General features: G+C 49.9%; 1 protein-coding gene and 1 non-coding gene across 2 annotated transcripts in view; both read right to left on the bottom strand.

Annotated features, from left to right (window-relative positions):
* Positions 1-2,233: 2,233 nt before the first annotated feature.
* Positions 2,234-11,842, bottom strand: part of SART3 (squamous cell carcinoma antigen recognized by T cells 3) — a 45,091-nt gene continuing 35,482 nt past the window's right edge. The window contains exon 20 of the transcript XR_002831570.1: positions 2,234-2,494. The gene's annotated coding sequence lies outside the window, so the exon portion shown is untranslated. The remainder of the gene's footprint in view (positions 2,495-11,842) is intronic.
* LOC111827846 lies at positions 9,660-9,789 on the bottom strand. Its single transcript, XR_002831579.1, has one exon. It is a non-coding gene; the product is annotated as a small nucleolar RNA SNORA33 (small nucleolar RNA).

Genomic DNA, 11,842 nt, shown 5'->3' with positions numbered 1-11,842 from the left:
TGCTTCAGGTTTGTCACCCACATCTATGACCTTGACCTCACTCAACCTTGGCATTGGGTCTAGGACAGTGGTTCTCAACCTTCCTAATGCCGCGACCCTTTCATACAGTTCCTCATGTTGTGGTGACCCCCAACCATAAAATTATTTTCCTTGCTACTTCATTACTGTAATTTTGCTACTGTTATGAATCGTCATGTAAATATCTGATATGCAGGATGTATTTTCATTGTTCGCGACCCACAGGTTGAGAACCGCTGGAGGAGAAGAACAAAGCAAGGATCGCTCACTTTGGTGTGTTTTTTTTTAATAATCCTCATCCAAGGATATATTTTTTATTGATTTCTAGAGAGAGAAGAAGGGAAGAGAGAGAGAGATTGATATAAGAGGTCGTGCAACATCCATCAGTTGCCTCCTGATCGAGCCCCGACCGGGACTTGAACCCCCAATCTTTCGGTGTACGGGACAACGTCCCAACCAGCTGAGCCACCCGCCCAGGGCTGCTCACTTCATTTAATGGGATGGAAAAGCGAAGCCCAGAACGTGTCCTTTCCAACTCAGGCCGCTCACCAAAGCCCAGGGCCGGCCCCAGATCTCAGGCCCCCGAGCCCCGCTCACACCATCGGCGGTGATGGTGGCGGTGATGGTGGCGGTGATGGTGGGAAGGCCAGGACAATGGCAACTCGGGAAGGAGGTAGGTCAGGTGCAAAGAAGACCTTCGAGAGCATTCGAGAGCATGCCACCATCTTCCATGTCCTCCTCTTCTGCAAGGTCGTAGGAGGAGATCAGCTGGCCTGGGGCCGCCCATCCTCTGAGGCTGTGGAGGATGTGGTGTTCCACACTCAGGGACGGTGGGCAGGCTGCCTCAGGTTCCTCATCCGTGACATGCGGGCCTGGGAGGTGTTGAGACGCATAGTCCCTGAGCGTTCACCCAGCTCTGCCATTCAGGACTCCAGGAATGAAAAAGGCCAAGGTTCCATCTATAAGATCCCAGCCCGGTCCTGGCGGTGGGCCCATCGCTCGGTACCCACTCCCCATCCTTCTGCCTTCAGGGCCTCATTGTCCTTTGAGGGACCTCTGCCTCTCTCAGTTGGTGGTTTTAGATGGGGCTGGCCTTGCCCCCAGCTCCAAGGTGAGCACATGACCCAGGCAGGTCTGGCCAATCAGAGTGGCTCAGTGATGAGCATGTGACTCAAGTTAAGCCAATGACATTCAGCCCTGGGACTTTTACTAGAACATCTGGGGAAAAGGTTCTCCCTTTCAGTCAGGGTTACTAAACTGGCTAAGGCAAAGGACACCTGGGTCCAGCCATGCCTGAAGGCAGTGCCTGGATTTTTCAGCCAGAAAATGACCTTGGCCCAGCCCATTGGAACTCAGTTTTTAAGGCTTTCAATCAAAATAAGCCTGATTCACACTCTGGATTCTATCCCCAAGGCAAGACGGGGAATTGGAGGGAAACCCCCTCTTACATTCCAACACATAGGCTTCAAACAATTTTAGAATGTCAGAGCTGGGAGAGCCGCCACACTACGCAGAGGAATAAACTGAGGCCAAGAGCGTGGGCTGGGCTTTCCCAAGGCCACACAGTGCATGGCCAAACCAGGACTCATGCCCGGTTCAGAGCTCCTTCTGCTGAAGGCACCAGCCACATCCCATCATCCGAGGAGCATCGAACAGCATCCCTCAAACACACACCAAACCCAAATGCCCTTCCTCTCCCAAACACGCTGTCCGACCGCCACCCAGAGGGACCCGTTCCTCGCCGTCTTCTGTCTCCAAGATGTACCTAACAGAAGCATAAACCCAGAGAAGCAATGGCACTGGTCTTGCTGGTAGTGACGCAACTGAAGAGATTGTAAGTCATCGTTGGGTAACTTTACAGATGGGGAAACCGGGGTGAGGAATGGGACCGTGACCCGCCTCCCCACTTTCACGGGGATTTGCAGAGCTGGCATGTCTTTGGGAACGACACCCAAAGGGAAGAGGGAGGTGGGAAGAGCCCGCAGTCAGATGGTGCCAACCCCCCTAACTCACCTGAACTCAGTTGGGTCCGTTGGAAGCCTGAGGACCACAACCTGTCCAGGCCACAGGCTCTGGCCCAGGCCTCCCCGCTCCTTTGAGAGTCTAAAGAACCCAGCAAGCTCTAGTCACTCTTCCTCTGTGGGGAGAACCTCATATTTTGCCCTGAAGAAATGGGTGTTGACATGTCTTCACATTATTAGAGAAAACGGCCAGCCCAGAAGTAAACCACCACTTTTATTTATGGTACATTTCCCAGAACTCAGAGAAATGCCATGCTTTTCTGCATAGACCTCGGACCAAAACATAATGCATCACAATACATCAAACGGTGCAGTCCATAAAACTCGCCCTACCTTATAAAAACAATACAGGGAATCACTCACTCTTTATATGAATTACTTAAGAACATCCCCGCTGTCCACATCCTTTCAAAAAGATTTCTCTTTTCCTGGGAAGAACTGTTTCTATGCAGTGGCTGCCGGAACAACTAAAATGGGAAAGAGAGAAGTTATAACTAACCCCTCTACAGGAGAGAAACCCATCCCAGGTCACCTTGGAGCAGAATGCGTTCTAACCATGAACTGTCTTCTTGTTGAAGTTCAATCTTTCAACGTGGGTGATAGAAATCGAGCAATATTGTAAACAGCCTAAGGACAAAGACCATACCTAGTTTTGCTCAGCATTGTACCTATGGCACACAGTAGATGCTCAATAAATACCAGTTGAAGAGGGAGGGAGGGAGGGAGGAAGACTGGGAAGGAAGGTGGAAGGGAGCCTGCATAGAATGTAAATGCGTCAGTTACAACTGCTTCAATAATGCCGCGTAACAAATGATCCCCAAAACTCAATGACTTAAACCAGCTCCTATTTTTATCACTGCTCGCAAATCCACAGGGTGGCCGGCAGGTCTTCTGGCCTCAGCTGAGCTCACCCACACGTCTGACGATCAGCTGGATGTTGGGCTGATGGCCTTAGTCGGGACAACTGGGCTCTCTCCCACATGCATGTGTCTTTCGTGTTCGGGCCTGGGCGTGTTTTCTGGCTAACCCAGGCACATTCTCAAGCTGACTGCTGAAGTCCAAGAGAGCAAGTGGGAATAGGCAAGCACTTTTTCCAGCCTCTGCTTGCATTGTTGCTAATATCCCATTGGCCAAAGAAAGGCACATGGTCAAGCCCAGAGTAGGAGGGGCCAGGAGTTATAGGACAAAGGGCATGGGTACAGGTAGGGTATTAACTGGGACCATCGATGCAACCAGCCTACCACAATGCTGGTCCCCAATTCCCCCAGTCCCCTTGCACCCCAAACCCCACCCACATTCAAGGAGCTGTAAAGCGCATGAAAAAAGAATAGAAAACAAAGTCTACTGACCCCATTGTCCATTTGGGGAAAGTCGGGGCCCAACCAGGCTCTCCTGAAGTTCAGTCACGGTTATTTAAACCAGCGGTTGCAGATCTTAATACCTACAGGGGACGGGCAGGTAATAATTACTGAAACAGACCAGGCAGGGGAGGAAGGAACCAAACCACTCTCCCTGTCTCCCCAGGGTGGCTTGGCAGCCGTGCAGCTCAAGCCAGCAAAGGCCTCCCAACGATGCAGGCCCAGGGCGCAGGCTCCGCTAATTATTTCAAGAGAAGCTGCAAAGAGGCATTTGGAAGTGAAATCGTATTTTCAAGGTAGGCACTATTTTTTTTTTTTTATTAAACCTCGTTCTGGGGCCCGCTTGCCTGTGGGCCCGAGTGGACCAGCTCTTATTTCAAACACTGCGTGTTCGGGATCTCAAGCCCAGTCTTGAGCGCCTGGCTCTGCCTCCCCAGGGGTGAGAGGTCAGGTGTTTGCAGAGCACACGGAGGCTGGGGCTGTGTCTGTCTTGCTTAGCACTTTCTCCCCGGCCCAGAGCAGGGTCTGGGATGTACCACTGGTTGGGAGGAAGAGAAGGGAGGGAGGGAGGGTGAGGCGAAGAAGAAGTAAGGGGGGAGAAATTAGCATTTAGGGAGCATCTGCTATACATTATACAAGCATTTTATATACATACTATGGGCTTATGTCTCCCCAAATTCATATGTTGAACCGATAAACCCCATTGTGGCTGTATTTGGAGATGAGACCTTTACGGGGGTCATCAAGGTTAAAGGAAGTCATGAGGGTAGGGCCCTAATCAGATAGGACTAGTGTCCTTAAAGAAGAAAAGGACCTCACGATCCCTCCCCTCCCCCTCCCTTCTGCTGTGTGCCCAGAGGAAAGGCCACGTCAGCACAGAAGGTGCCACCTGCAAACCAAGGAGAGAGGCCTCCCCAGAAATCAACCCAGTTGGCACCTTGGTCTCAGACTTCCCGTCTCCAGAACTGTGAGTAAATGCATTTCTGCTCTTTAAGCCCCTGGGTCCTTGGTATTTTGTTATAGCTGACGTATTCAATACACAGTCCCATCCCATTAAAAAGCCCGGCCACCATGTCTGTGATTGAGTGTCGACCTATGAACCAGGAGGTCACAGTTCGATTCCTGGTCAGAGCACATGCTGGGGTTGCAGGCTCAATCCCCAGTGTGGGGCGTGCAGGAGGCAGCCAATGGATGATTCTCTCTCATCACTGATGTTTCTATCTCTCTCTCTCCCTGCCTCTCTGAAATCAGTAAAAATATATAGTTTAAAATAATAATAATAATAATAATAATAATAATAAAAGGTAGAAAAAGACCCGACATAAATAAATCCCCAACCCAGAGAAAACTATACACCTTACATGGTGTATTATTTTCCAATTTACAAGCCCCGGGGTGGAGAGGCGAATCTTTGCCTCCATTTCTCAAATGAAAAGATTGGGGCTCAGAGAGGCTGAGAGCCTTGCCCAAGGTCACACAGGACCTGGACAACACTCTTCCCAGGACATCCCAGCATATTAGACACCAAAGATGTGTTGAATGAATAAATCCATCAGTGAGATCATCTGGTTCAGAGGTCGTCAACACTCTGGGTTATACCGCCCCCTGGCGGCTGCCTTGGGTTGTGTTCTCTAGAAGCAGGTCCTAAGGTAAGACTGTAAAAATGATTTATTTGGGAATGTTCCTGTGACAAACCAGTAGGGACAGTCACACACAGGGTAGCCTTTGCTCAATTCCCTAGGGAGTTCTGGGGACTGTGCAGGTCCCTGTGAGAGGTGATCAGGCCCGAGGCAGGGCGCTGGAGCATTTTTATTATTATTATCACTGACGGAGATACCACAGAGGCATTAAGGAGTGCACGGAGGTGTTATTTGGTTGGCAGCGCTTGGGGGGTGAGGAGGATGCTGGCATACGATGCCCAAGGACCAGGGATGCTAAACACTATGCAATGCCTCACCCAGGCCCACTCAGTGAAAAAGTGCCCCACTCCAGATGTCACAAACACCCCAGCAGATGAGCGCTTACCAACTTCCAAGTCCCTGTTTGACAGTTTTGGAAATTGAGGCCCAGAGAGGGACAGTGACTTGCCCAAGGCAACACAGCAAAGAAAAGACACAAAGCTGGAGACAGGGGTGCTGGTCTTTTCACAGCAGAACCTTGAGTCTTAATTCCTCCTGAAACTTGAAAGAGAGCATTCTCAGCTCCAAGTGCAAAATCCCTTCTGGATTTCTCATGGGAGGACCCCGTCCTCTCTGGGTGAAGGGGGGAAAAATCAGACTTGAAGACATTAGAAGCCAGTGCCCAAAGCAGATGTGCCAGCGAAGATAAGGGAGATGGAGTTTTCACCAGACAAATCGCGCCCTGCTCAGTTTAGACATTAAAACGAACTAACTTAATTTCATGCCATATGCAAATCCTCACCAGCTGTCGGCTCTGTAATCACAGGAGACTTAATGTAATAACTAAACAAGAACAAAAACGCAGCCAGTACAGGCTCTGGGCTAGTCCACCGACAGCGGGCTGCGTGTTCTGGGAGCTCAGCTAGAGCGGAGCATTCACGGCGGACATCTGGGCGCCCGCACGCCTGCCATCACCGGCACAGGAGCGCCTGCCAGGGCCAGAAATAATGGCCGAGGCCTGTTCGGGCCCTGCGTGCCCTGGGCCTCTGTGGACCGTGAACATCTCTCTCCAGACCCCACAGCTTCTTTCCAACCATCAGGGTTCAGATCTGTGCAGCCATCTGGCCCGAGCGCTCAGAAGTAGCCAGAAGATGTCTCCGGCTCCCTGGCCCCAAAGGGGTGGGGGACGCCGCTCGAGGGGTGAGGAGCAGGGGTGGTCCTCCAACCTGGGGACCCCACGTTCCTCTGGCTGCTCAGGCTAAAAATAACAGCAAGCCTTCATCAAATGCTCACCCTGGGCCAGGAGCCCAGCTCACCACCTTCGGGGAATCCTCTCAGTGTTCCCCAAAGCCTGCCTAGGTTGTGGGTTCAGTCCCTTGTTGGGGTTTGTACAGGAGGCAACCAATCCATGTTTCTCTCTCTTTCTCTCTCTCTCTCACTCTCTCTTTCTCTTCCTCCATTGTCCTCTCTCTCTAAAATCAATAAACATATCCTCAGGTGAGAATTAAAAATAATAATAATCAAGGAAAATATGTAGGCTAGCAGAGGTGAAAAGTGAGATCATTTCTACATGCATTTTTATGGCTGAAAACCAGGAAACTGACCCAGATGATAGCTTCGGAGAAACGTCTTCATGAAGTAAAAGAGGCGGCTTTTCAGTGAATCTCAGACAGAGAAAAGGAAAAGCTCTGTAACAAGGCGATCGTCGTAGCGTGTGATGCGGAGCCCGGCACTGGGGGGCCCTGGCTGGCTGTGCTCAGCGTTCTCCCGCCCCCGCCTCCGTGTCGGCCATGCTGGCGTGACACGTGTCCAGCCGTGCTCCACGGGGCCACTGTCCCACTACCGTCTCGGAGCAGCTGGAAAGGCTCGAGGTGGAAGAGGGAGGGCCCGGCTCGGAGGCCTTGAAGGAGCCTGCTCCCTCCCCTCCATTTCCAGCTGTTGTCTGTTGGAGAAGCCATGGAGGACGTGAAGGAGGCAAAGACTCAAATGCTGAAAGCAGCCAGTCACAAAAGACCAGCTTGTGTATGAGTCCATGCATGGAAATGTCCAGAACAGAGCAACCCATGCAGACGGGAAATAGACAGGAAAAATCCATGCAGGGGCCGAGGGAGGACAGGGGTGGAGACCCGGGGAATGATTGCAAAAGGGTATGGGGCTTCTCTTGGGGGTGTTGAAAATGTCCTAAAATCGATTGTGGTGATGGTCTCGCAACTCGGCGAGTGTAATGACAGCCATCGAATTGTCCACGTGCAATGAATGACTTGTGTGCCGTGCGAATGGTATCTCGAGAAAGCTGTTACTAACAAACGAAGAAAGTTGCATTGGCTCTAAACTGAGTCCTCGGGTTCCTAAGCTCCCCAAAAGCCGCCGCCACCGTCTCTCTGATTAGGGCTGCCCTCCCTTCGGAGAATTTTTTAAAGAGCGTTTTCTCAGCACCTGAAAAAAGGCCCTTTGATGTCTATCCAAAGCCCTCCTAGGAATTCTTATCTATTTAAGAGAGGGGAGCGCCATTAAAAGCTTGGCTTTCTTGGCTAGCCAAGCACCCATGTTAATTTCCTTGTCTGGCGTTACTATGGCAACAGAAAGCGCCACTGAGAGCTTCTGGGGTTCGTCCAAAAGGGACTGCGATCTGGACCCAGGGTGCAGTGCAGCCTCTCTATGCAGCGGCCCCCGCGCCCTGGCCACCTGGCTGATGGACCTGCGGGAGGGGCCGCCTGGCCGATGGACCTGCGGGAGGGGCTGCCTGCAGCCCGGGAGCAGGGAAGTCTGAGAAAGTGGGGGAAGGAGGGTGCAGAAAGGGCTCCTCGAGGGCTGTGCTCCAGGCAGCCAAGTGGCCACCCTGAGCCCCCCCATGACCACGCAGGTCACATCTTCAGAGGCCGTGATGTTAAACGGCATCGGGAGCACTTGAGCCAGTCTCTGTGTCTCTGTGACCATCGTTTTCGGCAGAAGAAGGCAGTGTCTCCGGCCAGTGAGAGTGACAGGCCCTGAAAGCTTTCATTCAACAGCCAGGGGAAAGGTGGTCAGCCACTGGGCGCCCACTGTTCTCACAGGCACGCACGCCTCAGGCCTGCAGAAGTCATAGGGAAGGACTGAAAATGATCCCAAAGCCCATCCGTAGGTAAATGGGAAATAGATTCTCAATGGAATACTACACCGCAGTGTAAAGTTAATGGGCCAGAACTAAGTATATTACAATGGATATCAATCTCTAAACCATAATGCTGCCCTCCCCCACACACCAAAAACCGCAGAAGGATACATAGTGTACATATAACATGTGAAAACATGCGGAACATTGCTATACATTATTTAGAAATATGTGCATATGGGTAAAAGCAAGAGGCCATTCATGGATAGAATAAGCATCAAATTCAAGGTGGTGGTTACCTCTGGGAGGGAGGGTATGGAATGTCATAGGGGAAGGGTGGCATTGGTAAGACGATATGGTGTTTTTTTTAACTGGGTGGCAGGTACACAGATACCCATTGTATTAGCTGTGCCTTCTGTATGTCTGAAGTTTTTCATAATTCCATAGAAAAATATCTGGTACAGTCGTGCATATGGGTATTTTTCTTGTTATTTGTGTCTTCTGTTAGATCTATAATGATTCGTCTTGCTTTTAAGGGATAGAGTAGTTGGTGGTTATGTAGCAAGAAAAAACAGCAGTTATGTTTGGGATTTTTTTTGAAAGTAAGAAATATCACATCTGCAAACGACTTGTTTTGAAAACACCACTTAGGTGCATGTCTGAGATCTTAATGGATTGGGGGCTTAATGGAACGAAAATCAGTTCAACACAGTTTGATGTGTGGAACATGCTGAGTCCAGAGCATGAGCCATCGGCCCAGCAGCACCCACACAGGGTCCCCAAAAGTCTGTCTCTTGGAGGTGCCTCAAAACCTGGGCCTGACCTCACTGGGGATCCCTAATAAGGAGGGTTAGCAGCCAGGAAGGAGGGCTGCTGCTAGAGTCGCTTCTTCTGCAGCATCCTTAGGTTGCAGGAAGTGGGGTTGGAATGAGGGGGAATCCAAGCAGGCTGGGATACAGCGGAGCCTGGGGGTGAAGGGAGCGAGAACCAGGATGGTGTATTTCCTTTAAGTGAAGTCGAGTCTTTCTGCAGCCACCCCAATGCAATCCAGCCTCAAGTTGGGGAGTTTTGTGTTTTCTAAGCCTTTGGATCTGCCTCTGCCAGCAAGAAGTGCTTGCAAGCTGTTTCTTAGAGACGCCTCAGGGTTATTTTGGTTTTGTTTGGTTTTGCATAATGGACACATTTCCCGTACAGCCACTTTCCAGGTTCTTTGTCAAGTGTCAAGGTAAGCTTTTAGAAAGCTCCTCTGTGGGCCCCGGGGAGGCAATTTCCACCCAACACAGAATCCTTAAGACGGAGAAAAACAACGTTTCAATATCGCTTCAGGGACCATATTTTGTGCATTTAACACAGCTGAATGCAGACAAAAGTCCAGGAAGAAAATTGAGTGTGCTCTCCTGACAATGGGGATTGAACCGGGGAAGTGACGCCAGGTGGGTTACTGCCCCCTGGTGTCCAAAGACGGTGGTGCAGCCATTTGCAGAGTCATTTGTGAAGTTGCTTCCTGAGTTCACTGCCATCATTTCCTGCCCGTTTTATTTTGTTTTTTTTTTCTTATAGTTATTTTCCGGGACCTTAATGACTTCAGTGTCTTTAAGGCTCATAACATGGCTTTTCTATTACCAGCTTTCTCTAAATTCCTACAGAAACACATTCAGGTGAGCAGACTCATGGGCTGGCTTTCTGCCCATTTTAAAAGCCTTTTTAAAGCAGGGATCTGGCAGCTCTCTGTAGCCGGCAAGTAAACATGCCAACTGTTTAAAAATCTGGAGATTTTGCTGAAAAATCTAAGGCTGAGACATCTTTTGAAAAAAATTGTAAAATATGCCAATTTCTGGACCGCACCCTAGCATAATAAATGTAGGCTAGAGCTGAAAAATCTGCTGCCCACATTGAACAAGACAGGTGCTTTCGTATTCGCCACACTCCCCACCTTTCCCTATTGGCTCACTAATGGTTCTCACATAGCTTCTGGATTTGTTACCATGGCCTAAACCAGTGATGGCGAACCTATGACACGCGTGTCAGAGGTGACATGCGAACTCATTTTTTTGGTTGATTTTTCTTTGTTAAATGCCATTTAAATATATAAAATGAATATCAAAAATATAAGTCTTTGTTTTACTATGGTTGCAAAGATCAAAAAATTTCTATATATGACACGGCACCAGAGTTAAGTTAGGGTTTTTCAAAATGCTGACACGCCGAGCTCAAAAGGTTCGCCATCACTGGCCTAAACTCATTAAAGAGTTTGCACTGGCATCCCAAGAAGGGGTGAAGAAAGGATGGTACCTTTAAAAGTAGATGATTGCCCTGGCTGGTTTTGCTCAGTGGATAGAGCGTCAGCCTGAGGACTGAAGGGTCCTGGGTTCGATTTCAGTTAAGGGCACATGCTGGGTTGCGGGCTTGATCCCCAGTGGGGAGCATGCAGGAGGCAGCTGATCAGTGATTCTCTCTCATCACTGACGTTTCTATCTCCCTCTCCCTTCCTCTCTGAAATCAATAAAAATATATTTTAAAAAATAATAAAAGTAGATGATTATATCATCTTATGCCCAGGAGGAGAGGACATAGGTCCACAAGCCCCATATTACCCAGTTTAGTGAAGATAAGTGACCTGCTCCAGGTCACACAGATAGTAAGTACTGGGCCCTGCGTTTGAACACACAGCTGTCTGACCTCAGAGCCTCACTGCTTTCCACTCCACCAACCACTTCCCGTCATTTAGCTGCTTATACAGCAGGTGCTCCTCTGGGAAACAAGTGCAATAGCAGACACTTGTCGCTTCGCCCTCACACAAAACCCCGGAGGCTGTCCTGTCATCACCTTGTCCCAAACTTGCAAAAAGCAAACTGGGATCAGCGAGGTCAAATCGCTGAAGGTACTCCGTTTGCAAGTGGTAAACATGGGGTTTGAACTGAGGGCTGTGTGACTGCAAAGGTGACACCCCGAAGGGAATGTGTGTTGCAGAGGAGGTCAGATCCTGATGGCAGAGCTGAGCTGTAACACCAAAGCTAGCTCAACAGAGAGGAGTGTTGTCCCATGGCGGCTGCGATGCCCAACTAGGGCCGCCTCTGCTAGGCCACCTCACAAGCCTGCGGTCCCACAGCTGTGCTGTTTCACCCCGGGGCTGTTTTCACTGCATCCTCTCTCACTTCACCAGGGCCCAAACTGGAGACTCCTGTCAGCATTGACACCAAAGAGCATCAGTTGACATAACATCTTTTTAAAAATATATATTTTTATCGATTTCAGAGAGGACGGGAGAGGGAGATAGAAACATCAATGATGAGAGAGAATCATGGATCGGCTGCCTCCTGCACGCCCCCTACTAGGGATTGAGCCAGTAACCCGGGCATGTGCCCTGACCGGGAATTGAACCGTGATCTCCTGGTTCATGGGGCGGCTCTGGAGCACTGAGCCACATCAGCCGGGCTGACATGACATCTTAATGCTTAGAATTACTGGGCAGGTCCTGGATGTTTCAATATTTGTGAGTTAAGATGGAGTTTTCAGAAAAAATGGAGGTTTCAGCTTCTGCATGCAGGGAAAAAATCCTCTGTCTCTCTAGGAAGCAAAACAAGTAGCCAGGCCCTTCTCTGGAGGATCCAAATTTAAAAGTCAGGGAGGAAAGGAGAGAGGGTGAGAGAAAGGGGAAAAGCTACTCCTGGTAGCACAAGGTGGAGGATAAGAACTGGGCTGTGAAGTCAGATTAGCAGGGTGGAGAGGTGCAAG

The sequence above is a fragment of the Myotis lucifugus genome, unplaced genomic scaffold, assembly GCF_000147115.1.
Source record: "Myotis lucifugus unplaced genomic scaffold, Myoluc2.0 scaffold_229, whole genome shotgun sequence".
Taxonomy (NCBI): domain Eukaryota; kingdom Metazoa; phylum Chordata; class Mammalia; order Chiroptera; family Vespertilionidae; genus Myotis; species Myotis lucifugus.
This window is presented reverse-complemented; position numbering and strand designations above follow the sequence as displayed.